General features: G+C 38.6%; 1 pseudogene; it reads right to left on the reverse strand.

Moving 5' to 3' along the window:
* Positions 1-572: 572 nt before the first annotated feature.
* On the reverse strand, positions 573-15,884 carry LOC131801939 (malate dehydrogenase, cytoplasmic-like; annotated as a pseudogene).
* Positions 15,885-16,483: the final 599 nt, after the last annotated feature.

Below are 16,483 nucleotides of genomic sequence, written 5' to 3' on the forward strand. Positions count from 1 at the left end.
TTCCGTGTACAGTTTAATCGACAAAAATCAGCACAACCCCTATAAAAGTGCCAGCTAGGTTATTATAACATAATGCTATGTCACGATATGGTGACATAAACATATTTTTGAACTACCAGCTACAAAGCAACAATGAAATATCCTCATTATACATAGTCTTTGTATGTTAATATAAGATTTGGACATTATTATATAGATTGTTTGATATAATGAAATGGGTGGCATTATTTATTGGAATTAAACCAAATCGCGAATCTATTAATACCTACACATTATTTTCCTCTGAATAAAATTTATTCACGAATGAAAGAAATATGTTATTGATGGTCGGGCCCAGTACCTACACATTTTTTCATTTATTTACTAGAGGCTAGACTGGCAAGTTAAAAAAATGCTTGAAACGCGTTTTTATGACTCGTCTTTGTTGACATTCATATTCGATCTTTCAGGATTGTGTTATTACAAATTTTTTGTTGTTTCAAATTGTTCTAAACAACACTTACTATAACCGTATATTCTTGTACCATGGGTGGAGGGTATTATGTTACTATACAGAGAAGAAAACAAAATAATTATGACCGTTTTTGTATCAATGACACAAATTTTATTTGTGACGTAAAAAACTAACAAAAACATTGAAATTATTAGATGGGTACAAATTTCGATTAGACGATTATATTAAATGCATATCACTAAATTTAAATATACATTTCTAAGAAGACGGTGAAGCAAACTATCTTCGGATGAGATAAATATTGAGAAATAACAAATATAACATTGCGGGCTAAGAGAATATCCAATAACAAGGGCTGGGTGTGGTCGAAAACTTTAATATAATCATATTTATCTAACTCAAATCCTGACATTAACCAGTACTAGTCAGACTGATCATTTACATTTTGAGTCGGCTGGGCCGGCTAGTCAATCGGCGTTGCAGACGGCCATGCCTCATTTTCTCTTCCAATAATTCCTTGCCGGTCACGGCCATTTTTGACTGGCAAAGTCATCCAAAGACAATCCCTGTACGATCTTCCACTGTTGTTTTTGATTTCAACGGGGAAGGAGTAGATAACATCCTTGGGTGCATCGTAGCTGCCGTCGGAAATAACGCCCATCGAAACGTATTGACCGGGGGCAGTGCCGTTCCACCAATCATGCATATGGTCGCAAGCGGCCTTAGCAGCAGACATAGCCGATGACATCTTGCGGGCAGCAATGACAGCAGCACCTCGCTTCTGACTGTTTCGACGAAAGAGCTCTTTAGGAATTCGGCATCTCCAACAGCTTCCACAGCGGGTTTTTCAGTGTTACCAACAGTTACAACGGCGTGACTGGCATCAGGAAATTGGGTGGACGAATGGTTTCCCCAGATGATAACATTTTTAACATCGCTAATAGGTACCTTAGCCTTGGCGGCAATTTGTGCGGTTGCACGATTTTGATCCAAGCGGGTCATGGCACTAAAGTTTTCGCGGGAATAGAAGGTGCATAGAAGGAGCAAACAACTGCATTGGTATTTGCTGGATTACCAACAACCAACACTTTCACATCCTTGCGTGCATATTGTCCAAAGCTTGGCCTTGGGCTTTGAAATCTTCACATTAGCAGACAACAAGTCTTTACGTTCCATGCCTTCCTTGCGAGGCATAGCTCCAACTAAGAAAGCAGCAGAGACATCCTTAAAAGCTACAGCAGGATCGGTGGTTGGAACCACTTCCCGGAGCAAAGGTAAAGCACAATCAGCTAATTCCATAACAACGCCTTCCAAAACACCAACCATTGGAGGAATGTCCAATAAATGCAAAATTAGGGGCTGGTCTTTGCCAATACTTCGCCACGAGCAATCATATAGAGAAGCGAGTAGGCGATCTGACCTGCAGCACCAGTGACAACAACACGGATTGGTTCAGCCTTTAAAATAAGAAAAACAGTTTAATTCAGATCAATATATGGGCGAAATTTGTGGTTATTGTCTAAATATCATGCTAATTCGAAAAAGTGTTGACATTTTTCGGATACCTTATTTTTTTGTGTTGCTCTTGCGACTGCAAGGGACATGACAATAGGCTTTAAAAATTTGTCTTGGGGACGACGGCATCACGACAATTGCCAAATCGTTAATAAAAAGCTTATATTCTTGTTTATGTTCCCCTCTCTTATGCGTTTCTTTGGTTTTCAGAAATATTCATTTTTTTATTTAGATTTGTTCCAAGGTAAAAAAATGCTAGCATTACATGTTTTACATTACAGCATAAAAACACCATTTATTTGCTAGAGCAAAAAATGGCGATTGGTAAGGCAGATTAATTAAATGTGAAAAATACAGCTGGATTCTCTTCAAATGTATTAATATTGAGATCCTAATATGACTAAGTTTTTCATCTCAATACGCAAAAATGTAGTCTTCCTTAAAGCTCCAAATACAAGGCTACCATGAGAAAAAAAGTATTCAAGTGATTTTTATGCACTAGCTTGAAAACTATTGTTCATGGGTAGACATTACCACAAAACAACAATTATGCGATTAAATATCACGCTAAATCCATACCAATTGAACGGCCCGTTTTTTTTGTAAAAAAAATATTACTTGTACTCAAATCGTTTAGGTTTTATTCAAATTTGAAAACTTTCGTCCATCACCGAAACAATTTGATATGTCAGTATTTTCATAACCAGTATTTTGTGAATTTTTTGATTTTAACACATTGGGAAATATTCTGCTTGCGGCAACCCCAATAATTACCAGTGCACAAAGCAGTGAAGTATAGCATTTTTTTGGTATATTAAGTGGTTTAAGGCAGCGTTCGAAAATAAACAGTATAGTACTGTAACGTAGTGTTCTGTACCGTTCCGAGGTGGAGGAGGACTAATACAATTCAATATTATGAAATAAAAGCTGAATTTTTTATGTATGTTTAGATTGATTGCGAAATGAAGAAAGTAGAAAAAATATGGAAACAGCAGAGAGAATAAAAAAGGATTAAATCTGAAGTGATAATAATTGTATTTAACCATTGAAAATTGAAATTTTCAATTCTTCGCGAAAAAGGGTATTTTAGTGTTTCCGTTGTAACGGGTTATTATGCAATAATTACCTGTTATTTTATGGTACCGAAAATCAATGAATGTAGGTGTAAAACCAAATATTTTACAAAGTATGACTGAGTGTTTAAAATCAGTTTTATGATTTCGATTTTTTTAATGTGGTACATATGGTACACTACGATTTTTAATAGCCCGACTGCGGTGCACTACGATTATTAGCGCTCCAACTGCGGTACACTACGATCATCGTTGTGTTTCGGTACAGTATCACTAAAATATTTTTTAGTGGTAGTGTTTAACAGTTTGATACTGTACTGATACTGTACACTATGTTAGTGTGTTGTTTATTTTCGAACGCTTGTTTAAGGTGGACACTTTGGATAAAAATGTAATACCAAATATTAAAGAAAGTCCAACGAATGCGCTGCTTAAGCATCTGCGGCGCAATGAGAAAAAACACCAACTGGGTCATTAGAGACAATTCTATTTGTGCACCCAATAGATATTCAAATACGGTATGAAGCAGCCGTCGCGGCTTTAAGGCTCAGGGCAACGGACAAGTGGATAAGCAAAGGCCACGCTACATACCATCAACAAATTTTACAGGTAACAACGGGAGAATCAATTGAAAACTATGTATCGGACCGGGTATCTAAAACAATTGTAGCTTCATCTTGTGAAACATTAATCCCTACGAAAGACTCGTGGATCGACGGATTCCTACAGCAAATGCCGACTGGGAAATTTTGATTGAAGAACCAATACCGTAATCTCTTTCCGCTTGCCCTCAATCCGATCCTTCAAGCGGAGGGTCCGGGCGTTTGCAGAGTGTCTGAACTGACTTAATACCAACACGAGACTGGCTACGGTAAACGTCCTAACGGACAGTAAGACCGCTATAAAAGCTATAACATCCAAAGCAGTAACTTCAAAAACTGTATTGGAATGTATAAATTCAATCACCAACTACTCTCAACACGACTTAGTACGCATTATATGGGTACCAGGTCATACGGTAGTTAGAGGTAACGAGATTGCAAACTCTCTCGCTAAAACAGGGCGATCCCAATCAGATAAAAACGAAGAACCTTTTATTACTAGGTAAGAAGGAGAGGAAGGATGAGGTAACAGACATCCTTACGGGGCACCTGGGTCTAAAGCTCGTCTGTACAAGATAGGATGTGCAGATAACAGCATATGCAGAGCATACGGGGAAGATGACGAAACATTGGAACATATTCTCTCCCAATGTCCAGCGTTAGCAAATATCAGACCCAATTCTTCGGGAGCGACTTCATACCAGACCTTAATCAGTGCGCACAACAGGCCTATGCTGGCATAAGTGTATGCCCAACAGGGGATGCGGCGAATTGTTTCGCACATCTTTCAATCTAACCTAAGTGTGTTCAAAAAGAGCTCCAAATTCATTCTTAAGCGATCTTCCTGATGTATAAATTCTATAAAAGGTAATTGCCAATTTATTTTCAAGGCGTAGTTTAGCTATTTGTTTGATATAATGCGCGAAAGCCGTTTGAAAACTGTTGCCTTAAATTATCCATAATATTAATTATCAATTTTTAATGATTGGTTTATTCATCGATGTCCATCCATTCACGGTTGTCCTAGTAACACGACTCCCGCATAAACTTGTTCCCTTATTTCTTGATACCTACGGTCTTATTTCCACCTCAGAAAGTACTTTTTTAATTTATAAAATACATTTCTATGCATACAAGTTCAAGTGCGAAATGTGACTCTCTCGCCTTCCTCCGATTTGAAATTGCTGGAAATTAATTCATTTTTCATTGCATTCTAGAGGGCATTTTCAATTTGTATGAATTTGGTTTTGTTTGTATTGTTTCCAACTGTGTTGGAAAAAGCTTATATTGTAGCGTTTTCCGGTCTGTTTACTTTCATGCAAAAGAGGTTCAGATTTAGTTGACACACTGCACAGCACTGTGGTAATGTCGCATTAGCTTGTAAAATTTTAATGGAATAAGTACGAATCCCACGAAAGTAAGAGATAATCGTTTGGACAAAAGTTCTACAACAAAGCCCTATGTGCAGTGCTATAAAGGTTGTGGGTACATAAGCAGTATTGAGCCTTCGTATGGCATATTTGTGACATATCATAAAGGGATGCAAGAGCCGCATTCGAATTTCTTATAATTTGGCATTAATATTTCAAACTGTTTATGTACCCACACCATAAAAGTATATATTTTCCATTCCTTTAGTTTATATATCGCGAGAGCAAATATGCATAACATAATTACAACGAATAAAAAACGTTAAGTTTAATACCCTCCACAAAAACATCTGGTTTCACACGTGTTCCACTTTAAACTACAATTACCAGTAAGACAGTCTTGATAATGCAGATAAACTTTTCAAAAAACATAAAGTGGGTGAGGCCTTTATATGGGAACGTTTATAGGCAGTTTTATACTACAAAAATTATCTATGGAGAGTCTTAAATGGCAAATTTGAAACAATTTCGTAGGTAAATGTGACTAGGACAAATACCAAGTTTTACACTAATTCTTTGGAAAATATGGCCTAAATAGTCAAAATACCGAATATCGGAATGTACCGTTATATGGAGGCTACACGAAATGGGACCATATTCTGCCACCGGATCCCTTTTTGAACAACAAATAACATTTTTTGAGCTCTACGTCAAATAATGTGGGCTGTGTCGCGATTCCAACAGACGGACGGACATCGTTAAATCAACTTTGAATTGTACGCTGGTCATAAAAATACATACTTTTTGGAGTTACAAACGGAATAATAAATTTAATATACACTACTTTTTAAGGTTTGTTTATTTTTAGGTATGTAGGATTATATTAATGTCATTAAGAAACGGTAAAAAAAGTTACTGTAGCGTTTTTCCAGGTCCCGCTACTGAAGCCAGGCAAGGATGCCAGTAAAGGCGAATCGTACAGGCCGATTTCGCTTTTGTCGCCAGTAGCAAAGACTCTTGAGGCTTTACTCCTCCCCAGCATTAGAGGAAGCTATGCAGTTGCCAACCACCAGCATGGATTCCGTCCACAACATAGTACCACAACAGCATTACACGCCATTTCCACACATATTAGTAGAGGACTAAACCAGAACAGGCCGTGTGACAGAACAGTGTTGGTAGCCCTTGACCTATCAAAGGCATTTGATACGGTCAATCATGCCACACTGTTTGAGGACGTACAGAGAACTACCCTCCGGCCAAGTTTGAAACGTTGGATAATCAACTATATGTGTGGACGCCAGTCGTACGTGGAATTCCGGAACAAGAAGTCCAAAGCCCGTAGAGTGAAACAGGGAGTTCCCCAAGGTGGGGTGATATCTCCGGAACTGTTTAACCTCTACCTTTCCGGAATTCCTCGCCCTCCAGACGGCATTGAGATCGTAACGTATGCGGATGATTGTACGATCATGGCGTCGGGTCCAGAGGTCGATGACATATGCGAAAGGTTGAACCCCTATCTCGCGGAGCTTGCCGCATACTTCCACGCGAGGAATATGAAAATATCCGCCACGAAATCAACGGCCACACTCCTTACCACATGGTCTGCGGAGATGAGAACACAGCTGAATGTTCAGGTCGAGGGGAATTTAATACCGACCACGAACTACCCCAAGATTCTTGGGGTAACGTTCGACAGCATGTTCAAGTCGTCCGCGCAAGCCACAGCTATCTGCGACAAGATGAAAAGTAGGAACAAGGTCCTCAAGGCGCTAGCCGGCAGCTCTTGGGATGCGGACAAAGAAACCTTGTTGACCTCTTATAACGCGATAGGTCGGTCTGTGGTCAACTATGCGGCTCCAGTGTGGTCTGCGAATACTAGTGCTACGCAGTGGAAGAATATCCAGACCTGCCAGAACGCTGCCCTGAGAACTGCGACAGGGTGCCTCCTCATGATACCAGTGGACCATCTACATGAGGAGGCGAAAGTCCTTCCCTTACGTCAGCATAATCATATGCTTTCGTTGCAGTACCTGCTTGGGTGTTACCGTGAGAGCCATCCCAACCATCACATGGTGGATAACTCTCCCCCACCCAGGCGTGTCAGGAAGGACATACATGATCTAGAGAGGGAGGTCCAGCGCTACAAGAGAGAGCCTCTAGATCAAGAAGCCTATCAGGCAGGTCTGAGGCGCATTCACACCGATGCAGTCGCGGATGCTATTAGCAGTTATAAAGTGAATGCCGTCCTCGGAGTCCACCCCCCATCCATTGCAGCCGAAGAACGTCAGCTGCCTAGACAAACCAGGGTAGTTTTGGCGCAATTACGTTCAGGATGGTGTAGTCGCCTCAATTCGTATTGGGCACGAATTGATGAAGATGTGCGTGACGCCTGCCCGGCGTGTGATACAGGCCCGCACAATACGCTACACCTTTTTAATTGCTCAGCCAAACCTACCCAACTCACTCCAGAAGATCTCTGGCTACAGCCCGTTAAAGTAGCCGAATTTCTAAACCTGGAGCTGGAACCAGATTAGCAGAACACAAACACACACATGTACTACTGCTACAACAACAACAACTGTAGCGTTTTTCACAAAATGAGTTATTTTTTTCCCCAGGTAAGGGTTTGTTGTCAAATTAATTGAAATTACTCGGCTAAAACATGGATTTTATATTATTTTAAATGTATGTGCTCTCAAAGAAATTGAAGAAGGTTACACTTTGTAGGTGATAGTGATGCTGAGGTCATCTAATATTCAGTCAAAGTACACCCAGAGAAAAAACAACTTAAAATCAAGAAAAAACAACTAAGAATCAAGATGATGATGAATGTTACTGTTGTACAACAAAACTTGCTGTTACCTGTATTATTCTACCGTGAGTGTGCCTGACTTCTGCCAATTTTGTGTATGTATTTATTGTGTTGAAAAATAAAAACAAAATATTTTCAAAATCAATGATTGGTTATTATTAATGATGTTAACCTCCACGCATTAATGATATTAATGACCAGATTTGCCACTGAATTGAATGATTGAACACTTAGGATCAAATTTTCGAGAGAACATCCAGGCATTTCATTCATCTTTCGCGCTATTTGACCCATTATAAAAATGAACAAAACATATCAAATAAATGAAGAAAACTTTTGCCGGGTTGACATAGTGTCTGTCTTGTTACCCTAAAATTTGGAACAATTGTTACAAATTGTTACTGGAAGTCGTCTGTTAACCCGAAAGTTCTGCAAGAGAGCGGTCAAAGAAAGAAATTTTGACAGTTCTTTCAGTGAGAGTTTGCAAATTCTTGCTGGACAAATTTCTTCTTGCAATCACTTGCAACTCTTGTTCTTCTCATTCAACGACATTTAATCAGATGTTTTCTATTGTTTGTTTATTCCTTTGTACTTTCAATTTGAATTTTTTTTTTTTGGAATTAGGAAGAATAATCGTTTTTGGAGAACAACTTTACAAAATGTTAAAAACGTAAATATTAATATGCGATAGGGAAATAAAAGGCTATTTCCAAAAATTTTAGACAAACGACATTAGCAACACGTATAAAGGAAACACATCAAATCTATCTTTCTTTCATTGCTCATATTTTATTTTATTGCTAATTTCCTTGTATTTTGACGTATATGCAATGAAATTGGGAATTTAAATCTACTGGGTTTACAAAATCCGGTAAATTGAACTATAAATTTCATGAAAGTACTTTCGTCTGGTGTTGTGTGGATCTGTGATTTTTGTATTAAGTTACAAACGGAATGACAAATTTAATGTATCTCAACTTATAGGGGAAGGCATAAAAAATAGTAACTTAATATGCTTTATGCAATTATTTGGTTAATTTAAATTGAATCCCAAAACACCTTTTGCGGCTAAATACCTTTTATATACCGGTAAAAAACAAATACTGACCACATGAAAAAAATATAATCAAACTAATGATTGATAAGATAGTTATCATGGTGAAACTTTGGACTTGGCTAATGATATTGGTATTTAAAGTTCAAACGATATAAACGTTTGTTTTTCTTTTATCTGCGGAAATAATAACAAGCGTCGAAAGAAGGAAGCAGTACAACCACTTCTGGTACACAAAACCCGAAAATAAAGTCATTGTGCCTGCCATAAATAATGCGACAAAAATGTACACTCTCCCACCTTCTTTCACACAAGCATATTTAAAAATATACCCTGATATGCTGCTACAATCTGCTAAATCAGTGGGCGATTGTCTTGCATATATGTATATCACATGTTCGCATTAAGTATCATTCAAAGCAACAGCAAACAAAAAATTAATGCAGGCTAGCAGAAGCACACTTCCTGCTTAATCCTTAGAAAACTTTTCCTTCAAGTTTTTGAACACTTTCTGATCAGCCCGCCAACCTTTCCTTTTACGAGACCTTGACATTAACAATTAGTTTTCTTCTATTTGTGTCAAGTTAATAGATGTTCAATCAAACAAGTTTTTTATCCGCTACAAATGTTCTTACAACAAAAACAACAAAATAAGGCATTATCGCAAGCGGACTGAACAACATTCCATAAGTTCCGTAATCAGCAAAGGTCAAATGAAAGTCAATTCTCCAGAATGCACTAAATCGCCTTTAAAGATGTTGTCTTTGTCAAAATCCAAGATGGTCTGCTAATTATTTAATTATTATTATGACGTTATATTTTGACAGCTTACCATTATGATACTTGTTTGAAGAGCTCCAGGTGAAATGCAAAACTGATTGATTTGGAAGTTAAGGGCACTATGGCCATATATATATCAACACCGAAAGGCCCTGCGAAGAGACAACGAAGCGCAATAATTTTACCGACGGCGGCGGCTTATCATATGTAAAAAAACCGGCGGCGGCGCGCTGTGCTTTTTGTACACAGTTGCCACAGTTAGTAGAATTCTACCAAAAATGGTAAATTTTTTGAGATTGGTAACTTGATTCTTATTTTTCTTCTTTGACATAAATAAACATTTCCGCAGCCGTCGTTTATATTTTGCCTTCATTTGTTTGCCTTTGTTTTTGAAATCAATACACTAAAAATCTTACAATTATCAATTTTCTCTATTCTCGCGATCTTTTACTTTATGTTACCTTTGTGAATCCTTCAGATTCAAGTTTTTTGTGAATCAAACAAGTAGTACCAGCCCAAATAGGATGAATTCACGATTCAGTTTTAGCTATAGTGCCGATATATTTGTTTCGCCTGATTTTATATTTACGAACTTGGAATTAAAGGTCGCACACAATTTAAAAATAGCAGTAAAGTAGTACCAGCCCAAATTTAAGCCGCAATACGCAATATATAGGTATTGTAATAGGCATGATATACTTCAAATCTAATATTATTGTTACGGATGGCCAGACTAGGTATGTATAATGGTGTACAGCATCACATAGTCGGGCGAATATTTTTCTCACAACAACGTTGGCGATAGGTGGTAAAAGTGACATCATATTGTTTCTCCCGAAAATGATTTTATAAACCCTATAGTTTAAAAGAATGGGAGTTTCATAAAAGACCAAGGAACAGAATTGTGAAATGCAGAAACTGTCAACTATTGGGCCAAGGCAAAAAGTGGTGCTCAGTACGTACCAAGTGCGGCAATAGCGGCGGTAAGTACAAAATCCTCAACGGACCTCGAGGCAAAATAGATGAGATAGTGGAATTTATGAGTCGGAGCAAAAATTAAGATCGCAGCGGTGCAGGAAACCAAGCTGAATGAAAATTGCAGCCTACAACGTTGTTATGGTTACAATGTACTAAGGAAGGATCGCACCAGAAGTGGAGGTGGGGGATTAGCGTTCCTGTTACACCATTCTGTTCAGTACAGACCTATCTCGCTTGAGCTAGTCTCTAGTCACCCATACATGGAATGTATGGGGGTAGCAGTCAAGTGTGGAACTGCCGAGGTAGAGGTCGCCGATTAATAGCTGTGAACCGCGTTATTTGCCTGATATTAGCCCATTATTGGTAGGCAATAACCGCCTGGTACTAGGGGATTTTAATGCCCACTATGAGTTGTGGCGCTGGCAGAGCAGATTGACTGCTCCACATTCTTCACGGTTAACGAGGATGCCCCCCACCCGAATAAGGGGAGAGTGTCACAGTTCGCCAGATTTAACCATAGTGTCACCCGGTCTGATAAATGACGTGACTTGGCAACCCGTAATTTCTCTTGGCTCAGACCATCTCCCGATAATCGTCTCCATAAGCAGGTCGCCCGATTTCATAAAGGATGATAGGACCTCAGGAAAAAAGGATGATAGGACCTCAGTCACTTTTAACGACGTAACGGTGACTGATAAGAAGAGGTGCGCGGTATATTTTAACCGACAATTTGTCGAGCACCCCGAGAGCGATTGGGCGAAGCGAAGAGTACTACGTCGTATCAGATCTCTTCCCGCCGAGGAGGAACCACCACAGTTTACGATGGGTGATGTTGCAAATGTCATCCGTAACGCTAAGTCATCCAAAGCGTTGGGCCCGAAACCTGGGAAATGGGCCGTGTGGTCCCGCTACAGAAGCCAAGCAAGGATGCCAGTAAAGGCGAATCGTACAGGCCGATTTCGCTTTTGTCGGCAGTAGCTAAGACTCTTGAGGCTTTATAGTACGTTTATATATATGAGGGTTAACCCACTGGGTTTGGATTTAAATTGTCATATCCACTATTTTTACTTCAAATAAATCCTCTCAAAGTAGGTTAACCCTACAAAAAGTTCTAACGTAAACATGGCATTACTCCTCCCCAGCATTAGAGGAAGCTATACAGTTGCCAACCACCAGCACGGATTCCGTCCACAACAGCATTACACGCCATTTCCACACATATTAGTAGAGGACTGAACCAGAACCGGCCGTGTGACAGAACAGTGTTGGTAGCCCTTGACCTATCAAAGGCATTTGATACGGTCAATCAAGCCACACTGTTTGAAGACGTGTAGAGAACTACACTCCGGCCAAGTTTGAAACGTTGGATAATCAACTATATGTGTGTTGAGGTTCCTGGTTCATTACACCGATAGGCCAACAATCGATACCTCAACTATTGCTGCTGTCGACCAGAGTGATTGATCGCTAAGCTAGAAGAAGCAAGAAGCTAAACTTTGCCACAACAAAAAGAATAGTTTCAACTAATAAATATATAAATTCAGACCGTCAGAGTCTTTTAATTAAAACAAGTGTTTTATTGAAGCCTTAACCACCAGTGCCTTATTAGCAACACGTAAGGCTGGAAATACATAAAGAGCATATTTCGTTGGCTTAAGTCAGCGCTTTATGTATTTCCAGCTTAAGTATCGCCTGTATACTTGTTGTGTTGTCTAATATTCATAGTTTTGTTGTTCGTCTTTGTGCAACAAATAATACACTTTCGGATCTAAATCTACTCTGTAGATTTAGAACCCCTACAAGTCCATACGCCTGTATCGCAACTTGTACAATGTGTGAACGCCAGTCGTACGTGGAATCCCGGAACAAGAAGTCCAAAGCCCGTAGAGTAAAACAGGGATTTCCCCAAGGTGGGGTGATATCTCCGGAACTGTTTAACCTCTACCTTTCCGGAATTCCGCGCCCTCCAGACGGCATCGAGATCGTAACGTGTGCGGATGATTGTACGGTCATGGCGTCGGGCCTAGTGGTCGATGACATATGCGAAAGGCTGAACCCCTATCTCGCGGAGCTTGCCGCATACTTCCACGCGAGGAATATCAAAATATCCGCCACGAAAATATCTTAACCACATGGTCTGCGGTGATGAGAACACAGCTGAATGTTCAGGTCGAGGGGAATCTAATACCGACCACGAACTACCCCAAGATACTTGGGGTTACGTTCAACAGCATGTTCAAGTCTTCCGCACAAGCCACAGCTATTTGCGACAAGATAAAAAGTAGGAACAATTTCCTCAAGGCGCTAGCCGGCAGCACTTGGGGTGCGGACAAAGAAACCTTGTTGACTTCATATAACGCGATAGGCTCCAGTATGGTCTACGAATACTAGTGCATCGCAGTGGAAGCATATCCAGACCTGCCAGAACGCTGCCCTGAGAACTACGACAGGGTACCTTCTCACGACACCAGTGGACCATCTACATGAGGAGGCGAAAGTCCTTCCCTTACGTCAGCAAAATCATATGCTTTCGTTGCAGTACCTGCTTGGGTGTTACCGTGAGAGTCATCCCAACCATCATATGGTGGATAAATCTCCCCCACCCAGGCCTGTCAGGAAGGACATACATGATCTAGAGAGGGAGGTCCAGCGCTACAAGAGAGAACCTCTAGATCAAGAAGCCTATCAGACAGGTCTGAGTGGCATTCACACCGATGCAGTAGCGGATGCTATTAGCAGTTATAAAGTGAATGCCGTCCTCGGAGTCCACCCCATTGCAGCTGAAGAACGTCAGCTGCCTAGACAAACCAGGGTAGTTTTGGCGCAATTACGTTCAGGATGGTGTAGTCGTCTCAATTCGTATTTGGCACGAATTGATGAAGATGTGCATGACGCCTGCCCGGCTTGCGATACAGGCCCGCACAATACGCTACACCTCTTTAATTGCACAGCCAAACCTACCTAGCTCACTCCAAAAGATCTCTGGCTACAGCCCGTTAAAGTAGCCGAATTTCTACACCTGGAGCTGGAACCAGATTAGCAGAACGCAAACACATGCATGTACTACTGCTACAACAACAACAAAATCCTCAATTGAAAGTCAACATCCAAAAATTAGTGTGCCATTTACAACGAAGTGTAAAGCTACCTACAGGGTGAGTTGAAAAACTGTAAGCAACTTCAGACTCCCGTCATTCTGTAACAACAAACAACAATAATGTTATTTCATTTACTCATGGTACAATAAGGAGGTAGAACAGCTAAACTGGTTAATAGCCTTAATGCGCGAGCCGCTATGTACAAGATTTTGAAAATATTTTTTTTTTCATTTTCAAAACAATAAATAAATACACAAAATTGGCAGAAGTCGGGCACACTTACAAAAAAATTGTAAACTGCTGATAGCTCTACCTTACCTTTTTATTGTACCATGCATTTACCAATGGTTTTTCGAAAAATATTACACTCAGGTCTGTTTTGCAACATAATAATGATTTGTCATGAATCAACCAGAAGGTTGCTCAACTTGCAACTTAACTCAATGCAAGTCTGTACCGGAGACTTAAGGTAAGGTCACATTGGGCAAATATTTGACGAAAAATGTGAAATATTTCTTTGTCACAATCTGACCATCAAATATTATTTGACGGTAAATACAAAAACAGCTGATTTTGTGTCCATAATGTGAACACATATGATCAATTATTTGCTCTTTTTTGGTCAAACATTTATTTGACGGTGCAAATGATTTGTAAGGTCAAACAAGGAAAAACATCAGTTTAAAACATTGGGCAGCATTTTGCTTTAACAACCGGAGCATTTGTAACATGATGTTTAATGAATAAAATAAACAAACGAATGCAATAAGTGGTTTTGTTTATTTGATATTTTTGAACTAACTGAATTTGAATGTTTAGTAAAAAATGTGTATATTTGGTCTGTTCCAGAACTGCCAGAATGTAAGTGTTTTTACTACGATAACCGATTTTCTCTTTATTATATCGAAGAAAATTGCGAAACTATTAGATTCTTGCAGGTTCTGGAACAAGATATAGGTAGATGCATCAACGCTTGAAACAATGATATGCCAAAAATTTTGAAATGTTTTGACAAAAATAAGTAGATTTTTCTATGTTTTCCTATACGGCGAAAAATCGGAGGTTGCAATGATATATATTTTTCAACAATTTTTACAAATTTCAATAATATTTCATTCATTATTTTCAATTCCAAAATTGTTTTGACAGTTTATTGTCCCAGCAGCTATGTCGATGTAACTACCTGTATTCTTCTACCATGATACAAACAAAAATGCAAAATAAAATTTTTGTAACAAGGAATTTATTCCACAACAGCTGGTCTTTTGCTTCCCTTCTCCAAATAAATTATACCCGAAACTACATTTTCTTTATGTCTCTCTTTCACTCTCTCTGTCTATTTCTCTTGGCCAAATAAATTTATGTTTCCTCACAGTTTGATCAAACAATTTAATGGGAAAATATATTTTACGAATGTGAACATGTGTCAAACATGTTTTCCCATAGCACTGTTTGACGCTGTTTGGTGGCTGCTTGAACAAACAAAATCTGTCAAATATTTGACTGTAATGTGAACATCGAATCAACTCTGTATGAATTTCACATTTGTTCAGTCAAATATGGGAAAACAAATTCGATCAAATATTTGCCCAGTGTGACCGTACCTTTATAAAGCACATTTATACTATTGAAGATTAATCCATTAGGTATATTAGTTTCAGTAGATTAATCTTAAATCTTCTATTAGAAAATAAGAGTTTTCATATGTAGTCTCAAATTTTCTATACGTAGCAGTTGCACACATCATGTAAAGCATGGACGACATTGCAGTTGAGAAATACATAATTAAAGTACATATGTGCATTTTCGATCACAACGATCATTTTTTTATCGGAACAAAATAATTTAATCAAAGTCTTGTTTGTCTATAATATAAAATTAAATTTGAGGTAAAAAGTCATCCATAAAGTATTATAATTTTTGAGAAAATACAATATAATCGCAATGATAGTAAGAATTATGAGTCATATGTAAAATGGCAATTTTCACATACACTCAAAAATACACATAAATAACAATAGTGACAGGACATAAGTAAACCCCTTATCGTTTGATACCAGCTAATGCTATGTTCTCATTACAAGTCCAATCACGTTGTTCGCTCTCAGAATTACGTACACGAATTAACTCGTTCATACGATACATTCGTGATTAATTTGGACAATTCCACTCCGTCGTTTCAATAATAGTTATACATATTTCCGTTCAATATTTAAATTATAAAATGGACAATTTCAATGCAAAAGGTAAGTAAAATAATTGTAATATGCAAATATATGCGTTCTTGTCAAATTTAGGAAGCCGAAAAATTCCCAGCAAGTGGGATGTAAGAGCCGAACAAGCTCTATTGGAAGTCCAATCACGTTGTTCGCTCTCAGAATTACGTACACGAATTAACTCGTTCATACGATACATTCGTGATTAATTTGGACAATTCCACTTCGTCGTTTCAATAATAGTTATACATATTTCCGTTCAATATTTAAATTATAAAATGAACAATTTCAATGCAAAGGTAAGTAAAATAATTGTAATATGCAAATATATGCGTTCTTGTCAAATTTAGGAAGCCGAAAAACTCCCAGCAAGTGGGATGTAAGAGCCGAACAAGCTCTATTGGAAGTTTGGAGTAATTATATGGGCCAACTACGAGGATGTCGCAAAAACAGTCATATTCTAAAAGAGATGACCGAAGAATTAAAAAAAATTGGATTTACATATACGGCTTGTGAATTACAAACAAA

Source organism: Musca domestica, unplaced genomic scaffold (genome assembly GCF_030504385.1).
Source record: "Musca domestica strain aabys unplaced genomic scaffold, Musca_domestica.polishedcontigs.V.1.1 186, whole genome shotgun sequence".
NCBI classification, from domain to species: Eukaryota; Metazoa; Arthropoda; class Insecta; order Diptera; family Muscidae; genus Musca; species Musca domestica.